Raw genomic sequence first — 13,750 nt, forward strand, 5'->3', positions numbered from 1 at the left:
TTAAACTCCGTAAAAAATATCTAAATTTTAATTAAACCAGAGATTAAATAATTCAATAAAATGCTTGCATTGTTCTCTAGAGAAGGGGAACATGACTGTAAGCATCACTTTACTGCCGTAGCTGGGAGACTTGAACTTTATGATCCTTCTTTTCAAGTGAATATTTGAATTACCAGATTTGCTTTTTGATGAGGGTCATTCTCTTCTTTCTCATGGAGCTTTTGTACTTGAAATAATGTTTCCACAGTGTGTTGGCTTATTTAAAGACTTTTGCTTTAGAAAGAGAAGCCTGGATGGATGTGAACATTTAATTGCTCATGCAGAAGGAACCTATCACATGAAAATAAGAGCACTACTTTATGTTGTACTTGATTATCCCTTAACTTAATAATTTGGACATTTGGACATACGCGGCTGTCAGGAGAAAGAACAGCAAACCTTCCTTAAGCAAATTCCTTACCTAATATATTTTTCCACAGAAGAAATTCTGTCCTTTTTTAGGGGTATTTTTGTTGTTATTGTTTGTTTTGTTTTCTTTGTGCCTTTCTTCAAAACTTATGAATGAAATTCTTCTGTTGGTATTCTAAGAAGACATTCATTTTCTACTTATGGCTTCATATTCCTATTAAACTCTTGACAGAATTTCATCCCCAACTTATAACATACACACAAAGGCATATGAGAGAACATAACAAGTAAGACATTTTTCCATATAGTTATATCATAATTACTATGTTATAGGGAAATATGTATACATGCAAATTAGTTCACTTATACTATTCACTGCAGTCAATGTATGCCACAGAAACAACAGTGTGAGTACGATCAATTATAACAGATGAGATGCAATGATTTAATATAAATATGTTTCAGGAAGACTAAAACCTGTAATAGAGATGACAAACAGTAAATATTGCTGTCCCTTCTTCCAAGTAGTTATTTTTTGTCAATTTTTATTAAAATTCAACTATCCATTTTCACGATCATTATTTCCAGTATTTTAACTAGTGCAGAAATTGACCTTTTCCCGTGCTTTTGTTGAAAAGCACATTAAGTAGTAAGCCTTGTGGTCTCGCAGTGTTTCCTCTGCCTTCTTTTCATCTCCTATTGGTTACAGCCTGGAGCTCTGGAAGGGAGAACATATAGCATCAGCCCAAGTGTGTGAGGTTACAAGAAATATTAATCTTCTACAAGACAAAATATAGAAAATGTATACTGAATATATATAACCACTGTTACCCACTTTATTTTTTATTTTATTTTTTTTATACTGGTCACATGCTGTGACTTCTTCATCATCTCAGTGTTGCAATAACTAAAAAAATTGTAAGAGTATATGCCACAAACAAATGCTCTTTTTATTTTAGAAGCATATAGATGCTGAAGGCTGAAGCAATTCCAGATTTCATTTCTACTAGAAGTTCCTTCTGAAAGCCAGAAAGAAAATTAACAAGAAACCCAATCTGGTTTTCAACAAGAACTAGAGATTCCAACTGTTCTGGCTTTATGCCAGGTTATTATGTGAACGACACCCTATGAAAACTTGTTATGTGTTGGGTGCTCCAAGAGGAATTTGTCAGCTGTAAATTACCTCTCATTCCACAGAAGCAACTATTTTGACACAAATTATAGGGAATCATTCAGTAGACTGAAAGAGAACAGGTAGAAATGAATTATTGATTTAATGCAAATTACTTTATTCACCCACAAACCAAAATGTCACTTTTATCTCAGTCCTTCCAATTAATATCATACAGATTTACAACTAAAAAATAATGCTATTTCTTAACCATAACAATCTCAGTATTGGGTTTCCCCAGACAGCAAAAGCTAATAACCGATAGAAGAACTTAACAAAACAGCTTTTAAAACATAAGACTGACAGAACTGATCACATAATGCTTTCTGTCTTGATAATGATTAGGGCAAAGCAACCAGGCTTAAGGTTAGATTCATTTACACTATAAATAAGGCTCCCGTTGACACCAGTCTTCATGCTTCATATTTATATAATGAAAGATGTGAGACTGAATTCTTCAGAAAGCAGCTATTCAATCCACAAAAGATATATAAAGTGAAATCACACTCTAAAAATGTCACGTTTTATTTTTAATTGAGAAGGCACTATTTCTAGGTACTCCAAAAAGAGTCTTAACATAAATATTGTTTTAGAATCACGGAAACAATAAGGTTAGAAAAGATCTCCAAGGTCATCTAGTCCAATTGGCAACACATCACCACCATGCCACTTAAACGTACATATTTCATGAAAACCTCCAGGGCTGGTGACTCCATCACTTCCCAGGACAGCCTTTTCCAAAGCCTCACCACTCTTTCAGAGAGTAACTTTTTCCTAATATCCAACCTGAACATCCCCTGGTGTAACTTGGGGCCGCTGCCTCACGTCCTGTCACCAATTACCTGGGAAAAGAGGCTGACCCCCACCTCGCTACCTAACCTCCTTTCAGGTACTTATAAAGAGAGTTATATATAAAGAGAGGTATCCCTGAGCCTCCTCCAGAGAAAACAATCCCAGTTTCCTCAGGCACTCCTCATAAGATTTGTGTTCTTTCACCAGCTTAATTGCACTTCTCTGGCTTGCCTTCATTGCCTCAATATCTTCCTTGGAGTGACATACAGACACTTCTATCTAGTCATTTTATGCTGTGAAATGAAGTGTACCTATAATGTTAAGAAAATAATTTCTATTTCTGCAGTTTATTAAAAGATATTCTTTAAGAGATTCAGGACATTGATGGCCTTATTTTGTAGAACTGATTTAGGATACTTGATAGAGCAATGGAGAATTAGAATGCAGCAAATTTGGTCTCCATCAAAATCTAATCTTTTCTATAGACCTCAAAGTGCCTTGTAATTCTGATAAAACATCAGTGTTGGCTTGGACTCTCTAGCTTTGAAACACTTCAGCATTCGCACTGGAGTGGCCTCCCAGGGCACAGTGAGGACAAGTTTCCCTACTGCACTGCCAGCCCACTGAGCAGGGGCTGGCTATGGGCTATGTTGGGGAGGTTCAGCAGGGGAGCATCTTCTACACTCTTTTTTTCCCTTCTGTTATCTCCTGCTGTCAAGCATGACAAAACATGCAGAGAAGCACTGTTCTACTATGTACAAAATGATAGAAGTGTAAAGAACAGTGAAGCTCAGGGGAAAACGGATCCAGATGTACAAAATCTCTTCTTCCTGCATGCCCTCATAGGAGGAAAAAGCTGTAATCTTTTTAGTTTCTTCTGAGGAAAGGATATTTGACCATTCATTACCAATAAAATTGTATACTGTATAGGTATACATGAGAACACTGTTATGTCTGTATTAAAATGATGAATAATCTTCCTGTCCTTAGCAGTGCTGCATTGTGCTGCTTCCATAGCAACCAGCAGTGCTCAGGATGGGACTAAAGTGTTGCAGAGGTGCTCAGTGTTCATGAAGGTGAAGTTAAAGTGGTGGAGGCAGTCTTCCTCATTTCCAGCCATATGGCTGTGGCAGAGAGGAAGAACATAAATCTTGCCATAATAACCACAGTGCTATTTAGTTTGTGTAAAACACTAAACAGATAGGGCCTGGCTTGGTGTGGATAGGACTCAGAACAGCTATTGAGGGATATTTGTTGCTGCTGTGAGCATGAGAGGGAGTTTTGGATTTGTACTTTGGAAAACTGTGACCTTTCCCAGAGGGTTACTTAAATATTTGAAGCTACAGTGATCTCAAATATGCACTGTATATTCTTATCAGAAATTACTGTAGAAATTATGCTTATGCTGCACTCAGAAAAGCACATGTTTACAGTTCACTTCATTTTCATACTGAAAATATATAAGCATATCAGTTTCACCTTGGAAAATAGTCACAGTGGAAAAAATAGCATAGTTTATTTATATTATTATTTTTTAAGTAGTGGTTCTGTACATCTTTCAAATTTATGGGAATATATTACTCTCAAAATGTAGAACTGTGAGAAAAACAAAGGAAGAGGAGATTTCACAAATCTTCTATTTCTCTTGATTCTCAGACTCTTTCCCCTCCCCCATATTTCAAATTTTACAAAGAATTTGATATTCAAAACATCTGTCTACTGTTATTCTATAAGTTCTTAAAAGTGCTAGTTCTCCTCAAAGCCTTATAGCATTATCTGTGCAACATATACTTATTTTCTTATTTATTGGAGCAAAGGTATAGTTTTGAGAGAGGACAACCTTTGTGTGAAACCAACTTAATACAGTCCTTATCTTCTCCTCTTATTGTTCCTGGAACTTTAACTCAGAGGTTTTAGAGATCCTTTCTAAAGCATCCTCCCTACCCTAACTTTTGTCATGACACATCTGAAAAGGAGGTAAATTGTTAGGAGGAGGCAGAAAACTACTGGTGAGTGCTGGCTTGAAAACGAAACCAGAACATCTTAATTTCTGATATTATGACATTGCAGCCACATAAATTAGCAAACACAGAGTGTCTCCAAAAATATAAACTTAGATGTTTATGCTGTAATTTTGGAAGATACTTTAAGATTCAAAGGAGTAATAGTTTATCCTTATTTCTTTGCTAGGCATAGCACCTTATTAAATGTGTCTATAAATGCTGAATGAATTAAATACAAGATATATTTTTAAGCTGTATAACACAGATTTGCTGTTGGCTTACCTGTCATTACAGGCTTATTCACCAGAATAATCCAGATCTCATTTCAGCTAAGCATTTCAGCCCTATCTGAATTTAGAAGATGTGCATTAGTCACACTGCAGACAGGTATACACACTCAGTGGTGAAGCTGAACTGTGACAGTTGGTAGATGTTGAGTTTTACAGAGACAGATTCATGCTTTACAGCTCCTGGATCAGTATGTGAGTTTCTGTTAAATGACATACTAAAATTAACATTTCTTTAAAATAATTCCAACATGATATCTTCACTATGGTAGTATCACCTACTGTAGCACTTCCTTGCACCTCCTAGATCCTCTTTTCTCATACTTTCCCACTGATATTTGCAAAAATACTGTTTGGAACACACTCAAAAAATTGCATCAGTAACAACACGCAGCTGTTAGTGAGAAGAAAAAGCCTGAGGTTAGAAAGAAAAAAATACAGATTTACCCTTGATGAAGATATGCTGGGTGCTTTGTATTGCCTCCTTCTCTTCCATGTGCCTAAGCACAGTCTCCAGGATCACTTGTTCCATAATCTTCACCAACACAGAGGTGAGTTTGACAAGTTTGTAGTTCCCTGGATTATCCTTCCTACACTTCTTAAAAACAGTTGAGATATTGCTTTTTTGCATTCATGAGGGTCACCTAACCACTATGATTTTTCAAATATGGATAGTACATCACTCTATTCCCTTAATACTCTGGAATGCATCTCATCAGGATCCATAGACTTATGGATATTCATGTTCCTCAGGTGGTTGCAAACCTGAACTTCATTTGTAGCAGAAGAGACATCGCTTCCCAAGTCCCTGCCTTTTGATCCATGTGCTTGAGGGTTGTGTGAAGAGTAGTTTCCAATGAAAAGTGAGGCAAAAAAGTTGTTGAATATCTCAGTCTTCTACTTGCTCATTGTTACCAACCTGCCTGTATTGCTCACTTGGTGGGGTATGCCCTCCCAGAATTTCCACATTCAGTTGTTGTAAAAATAGAAGTCTTTTTTGCACTCCTTGCCAACTACGGCTCCCATTGGGCCCTGGGCATTCTGACTCAGTCCCTTTACAGGCTATCTGCATCTCTATACTCTTCTTAGGGTATCCACTCCTGTTTTCAATACCTGTGCATTTTTTTCTTGCTCTCCAGATTGACCAGTAGGTTCCAGTTCAGCCATGCCTGTCTCTTGACTTGTTTCCTGACTTCCTACTCTTGGGGATGGAGAGCTCTAGTGCCCTTAGGAAAACTTAGAGATCTGTCAGCTCTGATCCACTCCCTTAGTTTCCTGAGAAGGGAGGGTGGGGTTGTTGTGGGACAACTAGCTCTCCATGAGAAGACTCTTTGTTTGTCCCATTATATTAGTATACAACATGTCTCTCTGACTGGCTTTGACCAGTAGAAGCACTACACTGAACCTAAAATTCTGATATGAAAGTATTATCAAAGTACATGATCAACACAGTCTAAAGCAAACTACAATGGGAATTAATAAAACTACAGTATAATAAAAGTTTTTATTTAGTCTTTCTAAGATATTTATTTGCCTAAATGAAATTCAAAATGGAAATAGAGACAATGTGCTCGTTATTTTAGGATTATTCCAACAACTGCTCTGGAATGAGCTTTATTCCATAGGCTGGCAAGCAGCCATGGGGAAGTCAGTTTCCCTTTGAGTCAGACAAAATTTGTTTAAATAGCTTAGCATACTTCAGAATTAAAAATCACAACGAATAATGCAATTATAATGTATTCTGACAAGTTTTATCCTATACTCTAGCAGTAGGCTGCATTAGAGATATTAGAATATTTACTTTTGCAAAAGAAACTGTGAAAACCTGATGAATTTCAAAGGGTTTCCTTCTCCTTAGCTGAATTGATCTGCAGGAAGAGCATGTTCTGACAAAAATGCTCATCCTAATAATAGAACCAGTGAAACATCACCAGCCATATAAAACATTATAATCAAATCTAAATCTCCATGTAAGGTAATTCAAACACTCAGAAATGTACTTCCAAAAACACAAAGCAACATAAACCCTGAAACATATAGAAATTTAATTTTATCAGCTGCAAAATTGTGAGCAATTTGTAAATTTCAATGGGTTTTGAAAACTCTTTTGTTAAGTACATAAAAAATGTTCTCAATGCTGTTAATAAATGACAGGCGAGGAATCTTGGCAGCAGATGTTTCAACCGTCCTGATGAAATGGATGAAAATTTCCCTCCTTACATTAATTCTTGTTACACCATGTACACGGGAGAATAATAGGGTTCTTCTCTCATGCTTGTCATGTATAAAAGATTGTATCACTTCATAACATTAGAAGGGTGAATGAGGCCAGACATTGCTTAAAAAGAAAAGGGAAATCTAAAGTTTGAAAGGTAAAATCTTCAGTGTAAAATGTAGTATTCATGAACACTGTCAAATACCAATCTCATGTCAAGTGCTGGCGCCTGTTAATTCTTACTGACAGCTGTTCCTGTGCTTACCTTGAGACATTTGGTTTTAAATGTCAGAATGGTTAGATCTTACTTCTCTAAACACTCTCTAGCAAGATGAAGAACATGTTGGCTTAAAAAAAAATAAAAAGTAGAGGAAGGAAAAAGAAGAAATCGTATAAATCTAAAATTGTGTGAAATGTTCTGGAAGGAGATATTCTGTCAGAGAAAAATATATCCAGAATAAATTATTTCTTTCTGTACCTCCTGAGATTACAAAATACAGAGGATTTGATGTATACAGTATCTACTACATATGGAAGGTTAATGGTCTGCCAGTGGACCTGTTATTTCTCTGCTTGCACTAGAATACTCACTTTAAAAAGTTCTTGAAAGAAGGTGTGGGCATGAAAAACTTGTCCTCATCCCTTCCATTCTTCATGCGTCTCTGAAAAATCTGCTACCTCCCACATGTTTGTGTTCTCAGAAGACATTTCAAAGGCCAGCTGATCCAAATCCTGTGAAAATCAGCAAACACCTTCCTATTAATCTTCATATTACATTCCTCCATTGGAAGTGGTGGAGTTTCATTGGTTAGTATTATAGAAGATTTCAAAGTAGATATTCTAAAGTGTGTGAGTATATTGGAAGTGTATTTCCTGTCTTTGCCTGCCTTGACTGAATTTTTTTTTTGCAAAGATTAACCTCTCTGTATGTATATTCACAGTACTTTATGGAGTGAGATACTGTATAAGAGGCAACTTATTATCATGGAGACAACTAAAAACAAAATTGGAATTCTGATTTACTCTTTAATTTGAAAAATCTTGGGACTAATATGATCTGGTCATGCTGCAATGGCCAACAGGCCTTTTGGTACCACCTATAGACACTCAAAGATCAGCATCAGTGCATATTTCAAAATGTGGCAAACACTTCCTGGCCAAGAATTACATAAATAAAAATTAAAATACTCTATGAGAGAATTAGTCAGATAACTGATCCCTAGAAGTACTTATGAAGAGTAAGTCCTAAAATTCTTCATGAAACATCTAGTCTTCTCCCTGTGTATTATGACTCCTGTGGGATGTTTATTGAAGGTCAGTATTTTCCCTGACAGATGCCAGTTCCATCTGGATATGTGTGCAAGGACCCATCTCAAGGGATTCTACAACCATCTTCTGCTGGATGAGTAGACATAGACACTTCATGTTTTGTATGTTGCTATATATTATACAAAAGTGAAACACCTCCAGTTTTTGCTCACAATGATACGGATTTGCAATGTAAATAACTCAGACACATCTGAGCAGGACTTTCTTATTGCACTATCACTGATCAAAATCAAAAGTATTGTTCCACAGTCATATAAATAACTGAATTTATCCTTTATTAAAGTTAAAATTCAGGTTTATTCATTATTACAGGTGCTGCAAGTAGATTTCAGTTCACAACCTGTGTAGTCTTCCAATTTGAAAAGTGACTCCATGATCTATTATGAATATGATACTAGTGGGTCACTCTGCCACTGGGGGACATCCTATGCACAGCTTAGATTTAAATAATTACTTCTGTCTGTACCAGAACTGACTATCCATTTTTATAGAAATCAGCTAGCTAAAAGAGTTATTCATGTTGTTTTAACTTATGTATGTTTTTCCTTAAGTTCTTCATTTAAGAGTGATTTTAGTGGAAATGGTGCTAGAATCATTTTGGTCAGCAATTCATCAATGAGGGCTGCTCCAAAAGTAATGTCTCCTATTTTATTAAGCTGGCCTGTGATGTAAGAGGCAGACATGGGTGGTGTGACAACAGAGGCTGAATTACACCCATTGACATTCATCTAATCTTGCTAAACATTTGTGGAGACTAGTTAGTGGATGTGAGGTGGTAGATTTCAGCCCTGATAACAGTAATAGTCACCCCTGCCAATGCAGATTTTAACAAGGGCAGCATATAAGCTCCTGTTTATCACTGGGAAAATATAAAACTAATGGTGGCGACTATGTTGAAAAATAGTGTTTTATAGTTGAGAATTTGCTTTATCAAATCATGTTATCATGTTTTTTGTATTTGTTGTAGTTTTCATGGAAATAAACAGGAGGCATTAATTTTGGAGTGACTTATGTATTTTAAAAGGCTAGATTTTATAAAAACAGGTGTAATATCTGTACTAATACATACTGAAGAAATTTATAGCTTATCAGTTTATCCATTGTGCCGTTTAAATATAGCACAACCAGCAAGTCAATAAATTAAAGCTATAACATGAAGTGTTAAACATGAACTTTACGTCTGGGAGACCAGATAGGAGGACAACTGCAGGTAGTCATCCTGTAACACACAGAGAAACAAAAGAGCAACAGAGTAAATGAAAAATAAAGAATATTAATTTAAGTGGGAAAGAAGTTGTAATTAATGTTGTAATCCAATTTGTTTTCTGTGCTAACACATACAGAAATAAATATGCTCATTAGCATGTGCTCTGTGAACACTGTATATGTGTAATGTCCTATTATGCATTTTAAACTATATTGCATAATTGCTAGGACTAGATTAAATCATGTTTCAACTGTGTTTTTAAGCCTAATCCACAGTTCATTGTAATTGTTTGATCCCAGATATCTTAGCAAGGCTTCTAGAACCCCACATTTTCTATACTCCTATATATCCCTTTTGTTAATCAACACTGAGACATCAGCTGTGATCTTCAATCTTGTAATCATCATTTTCACTACAAATTGGTTGTTTGACCTTAATTAGCCAACAATTTAATACATCTTTTGAAAACAGAGAGTTGTTTCATACTTAGACATTAGCTATACTTACAAAATATACAGCCCCTCCAAAAACTATGAAATTATCAAGCACCTTCATCAAGAGTGCAGAAGATGTGACATTATCTTCTGTTATATATGTGTCTGTAGCGACTGGAGCACGTAACCAGTGTAGGTCAGGTGCAAAATATTTAACGGAAAAATATAGGATTTTTAGTCATCTTCATAATGTTATTAAGCACAAGGCTTTCATACTCAACACTTTGTGTAAACATAGGATATTTAAGATGAAAAAGATGAGAAACAGACTGATTTCTAAACCAGAGCAGAAATTGAGAGCTCAGGGAATAAATCTTTTCTACTTTACATGGCAGAAGAGATTTCAAGGTAGGTCATGTAGATCTTAAATGAATTTCCAGATTACGAGATCACTGAGGTCAGAGAACAAGATTATAATGGGACAAAAAACAGAAAAGCATACAATCATTTCATATTGCATTGCAGAAATTAGATTAACCCACTATATAATTACTGGCTAATTGTCTGTATTACAGAGAACTCTTTCTTTGTGAAGAAGTAAAATGTCTTTTCTTTTTCTACCATATGAAATTAGTCGTAATATTATGTGTAAATAATTTGTTCATTGCACATATTTAGTTTAGACTATTGAAAAGTGCCCTTCTCTTCTAAAATTTCTCAAGGACTTGCAATAAATATTGTAGAATCTTTCTATAACACCTTACCTAAATTCTGACAAGTTTTTCACACTACATGAGTGTATGTGTTTCACAACTTTAAGATCTTTTGTTTCCCATAATTCTCTCATTTTGGAAAAACTTTCATTGAGTGTCTGCAACATGCCTCAACATCTCTGCTCCCGTTACAAATCACATGGAGAAGAAAGCTACTAAGTAACTTGTTTCTCAAGAGGCTGGGCGAGGTTTACGCTTGGAAAGCAACACTGCAAGCCAAGGACAGTATGTTTAAATGTACTTCATTGAGTACATTTTTCACTCCACAGAGATTCATCAGCCCTCCAGGCAGATTCCTCCCATGTTTTCTCAGCACACCCATAAATCTTGAAATCCCTCCCTCTGAAAAAAAGCAGCAACAAATGAAACTTCCTCCAAGGCAAGCACTAAAAATCAGCTGATATAGCCAAGCAGTTCTGCTTTTATTAAAGACAGATGAATGTGTGGGTTGATCCTTGAGAAAACATTATAGGCTTCTTGCTGACAGTGATGAAGTCTTTTGGCACTTGGATTTTATTATTTGTAAAGTCTAGCTTTTTAATGCCAAAAAAAAGAACACACAATCTTTCTGAAATCAGTGTAGGGAGAAAAGAATCCTTTAAAGGATGGATCCTCAGTATCTACTGACACAGGTTGAGCACACAAGCATACCAGGGGAAGCCTTCATTTCCAGAGTTTAAGGAGATCCCTGTAGCAAAGTGTGCTGACAAAGAGTATCTACATCATCCATTCATTAATCTGCATTACTCCTTTTAATGCTTCTGCTGTTGAAGCCAACTTTGTGATTGCAGTGCATTTGCTCTGGAAGATTTTCTGCTGTATCATGCACTAGGGAGAAATAACTGTTGAGTACAATTTAACTCTCTAAGCTGAGTGGAAAAAAAATGAATAGTAATTGTTCCCGCTTGCTTGCCTTTCAGGAAATGTGCATTTTAAAGGCTCATGTAACTATAAAAGCAGTAGCATGCTGAGCAGCTTTGAAAGATTTTTAAGCAGTCTGAAATTCATGATATTTACTGCCTCACAAGGACCACTGACAGCTAATATGCATTTGGATCCACTGTTTACTTATCATAAATCAGATGTGATTGAAACAGGGAACAGAAGCCTGAATCTCATGTATCATCTGCTTACATATAGTTTCACTGTACTGTGATCGTAAACATTTGCATTATATGAAGTTTTCACAGATAAGAGGTTTTTCTCATACACAGCGCTGTAAGCTAGTTGACAAATCAAAGATTCAGATGCAGAAAGATTTGTCACCCTAATTGCAGTACTAATTATTGCTATGCATTGTATTCCAAGATTGAAGAAGCAAATAAAATATCTACCACTTCAAGGAGTGTATTAAGATAAATTGAATATAGAATAATAGATTAATTTAAATTCAAAAGGATCTTTGGAGGTCATTTAATTCAAACTCACGCTAAATGCAAGGATGGCTTTAAATTCATTATCAAGTTGTCCAAAAGTTTCTTCAATTTTTGAATATTTCCAAAGCTGTATATCCCACAGTTTCTCTGGGAAATCTGTTCTAGTGGTTAAACACTCTCATTTTTATTTATTTATTTTTCTTCCTTATATCTAGTCCAAATTTCTATTAGTATGATTTATGCACATTGCCTCTGATCTTTTTCAGTGTAATTTAAAGAATTCAGTCTACAATCTCTATAACTTCTATCAAGTTATTAAATAAATAAGTTAAATTTCTGTCAAGTTTCTCTCTCCCATTTTAAAGAACCCTGAGTCCTTCAGCCTTTCCTCTTATGTCCTAGGCAGCCGCTTCATTGGTCTTCCAGTGGACTTTCTCCAGTTCGTCAATATAGCTCTCATACAGGGCAGGGATGTCAAAGCTGAGCACAGTACATCAGATCAAGCCTCATGAATGCTGAGTGGATAATATGTTCTCTTAACTATCTGTCTGTGGCTTATTAATACCACTCAGTGTATACTTAGTCTTCATTTATTCAACAGCTTACCACTGTCATGTTCGGTCTCTGTACCTGAGGACTTCATGCAGAGTTACTCCCTACTCACTCTCCATGGGCTTTGCATTTTTTGTTTTGAGATTTTTGTAGCCTGCTCATTCAGATTGTCAAATTCTCTACAGAATATCCATTGCTTTTCCACTGTTCTTTCTTCTCGTAAATTGTGAATATGAAGGAATGTCCTAGTCCATCACACTGTCTGTTGATAAACACTTTAAACAATAGTTACATCAGAGTCAACTCATCATACCTGACTGTCAGGTATCTGTCACACTTTGATCAATTGACCATTCGTCTTTCATCGTTGTCAAGACGGTCTTTTGCTTCCTTTACAGTCCACTCATCCACTCCGTATCTCTCAGTTTAGCTACAATGGTGCCATGGAGCACTCTCTTAAGAACTTTTCTAAGCTCATTCAAATTATGTAGATTAGACTACATTTTCCCCAGCTCTAGCCTCAACACCATTTCTCTCCATATATCAAGACCTACACATTTCCGTACCTTTCTAATATATTCATCTAGGTTAAATGCAATGTCTAATTTACTTAAAATGAACTGAAAACTCATGTAAATTTCAAATTTTGTTTCTTCCAAAAAATTTCTAGTTCTTTTAATAAAAGGAAGTATATATATATATATATATACGTGTGTGTATGAACTACTTTTTCATTGATTAAAAAAAATAATGAAGTCAATCATGAAATTACCACTATTTCAGTATTTTGTCCTTTTCTTCATTCAGTCTTTGAATTCTGGCTACAAAGACTGTAAAAAGACACTTACTGTGGTTATAAATTCTATGTGAGAAATAACTTCATGTTCACTAAATAAGCTGTCTTATTAATTGTTACTTTGAAGCTCTTTCCATGTAACTTTTGAATTTTCCACCTCACTCTTCTGACAGTTCTTGAAGAATTCTTTCTTGTAACATGCAATGTCCAATCTACAAATAAGCTCTGTATTTCAGTGAATGTTTATTTAAAAGATCCAACTACTTTTAGGTTTTCACTTTCCAAAGCTGAAATTAACAACAAAAATTATTTTCCTAGGTTCTTTCCTCTTAGGTTCATAGGTTCATAAGGTTGGAAAGGACCTACAAGATCATCTAGTCCAACCATCCTCCTATCACTATCCCTAC

This window comes from Cyrtonyx montezumae, unplaced genomic scaffold (assembly GCF_038088225.1).
Source record: "Cyrtonyx montezumae isolate F1298 unplaced genomic scaffold, pur_monq_1.0 scaffold_14, whole genome shotgun sequence".
NCBI classification, from domain to species: Eukaryota; Metazoa; Chordata; class Aves; order Galliformes; family Odontophoridae; genus Cyrtonyx; species Cyrtonyx montezumae.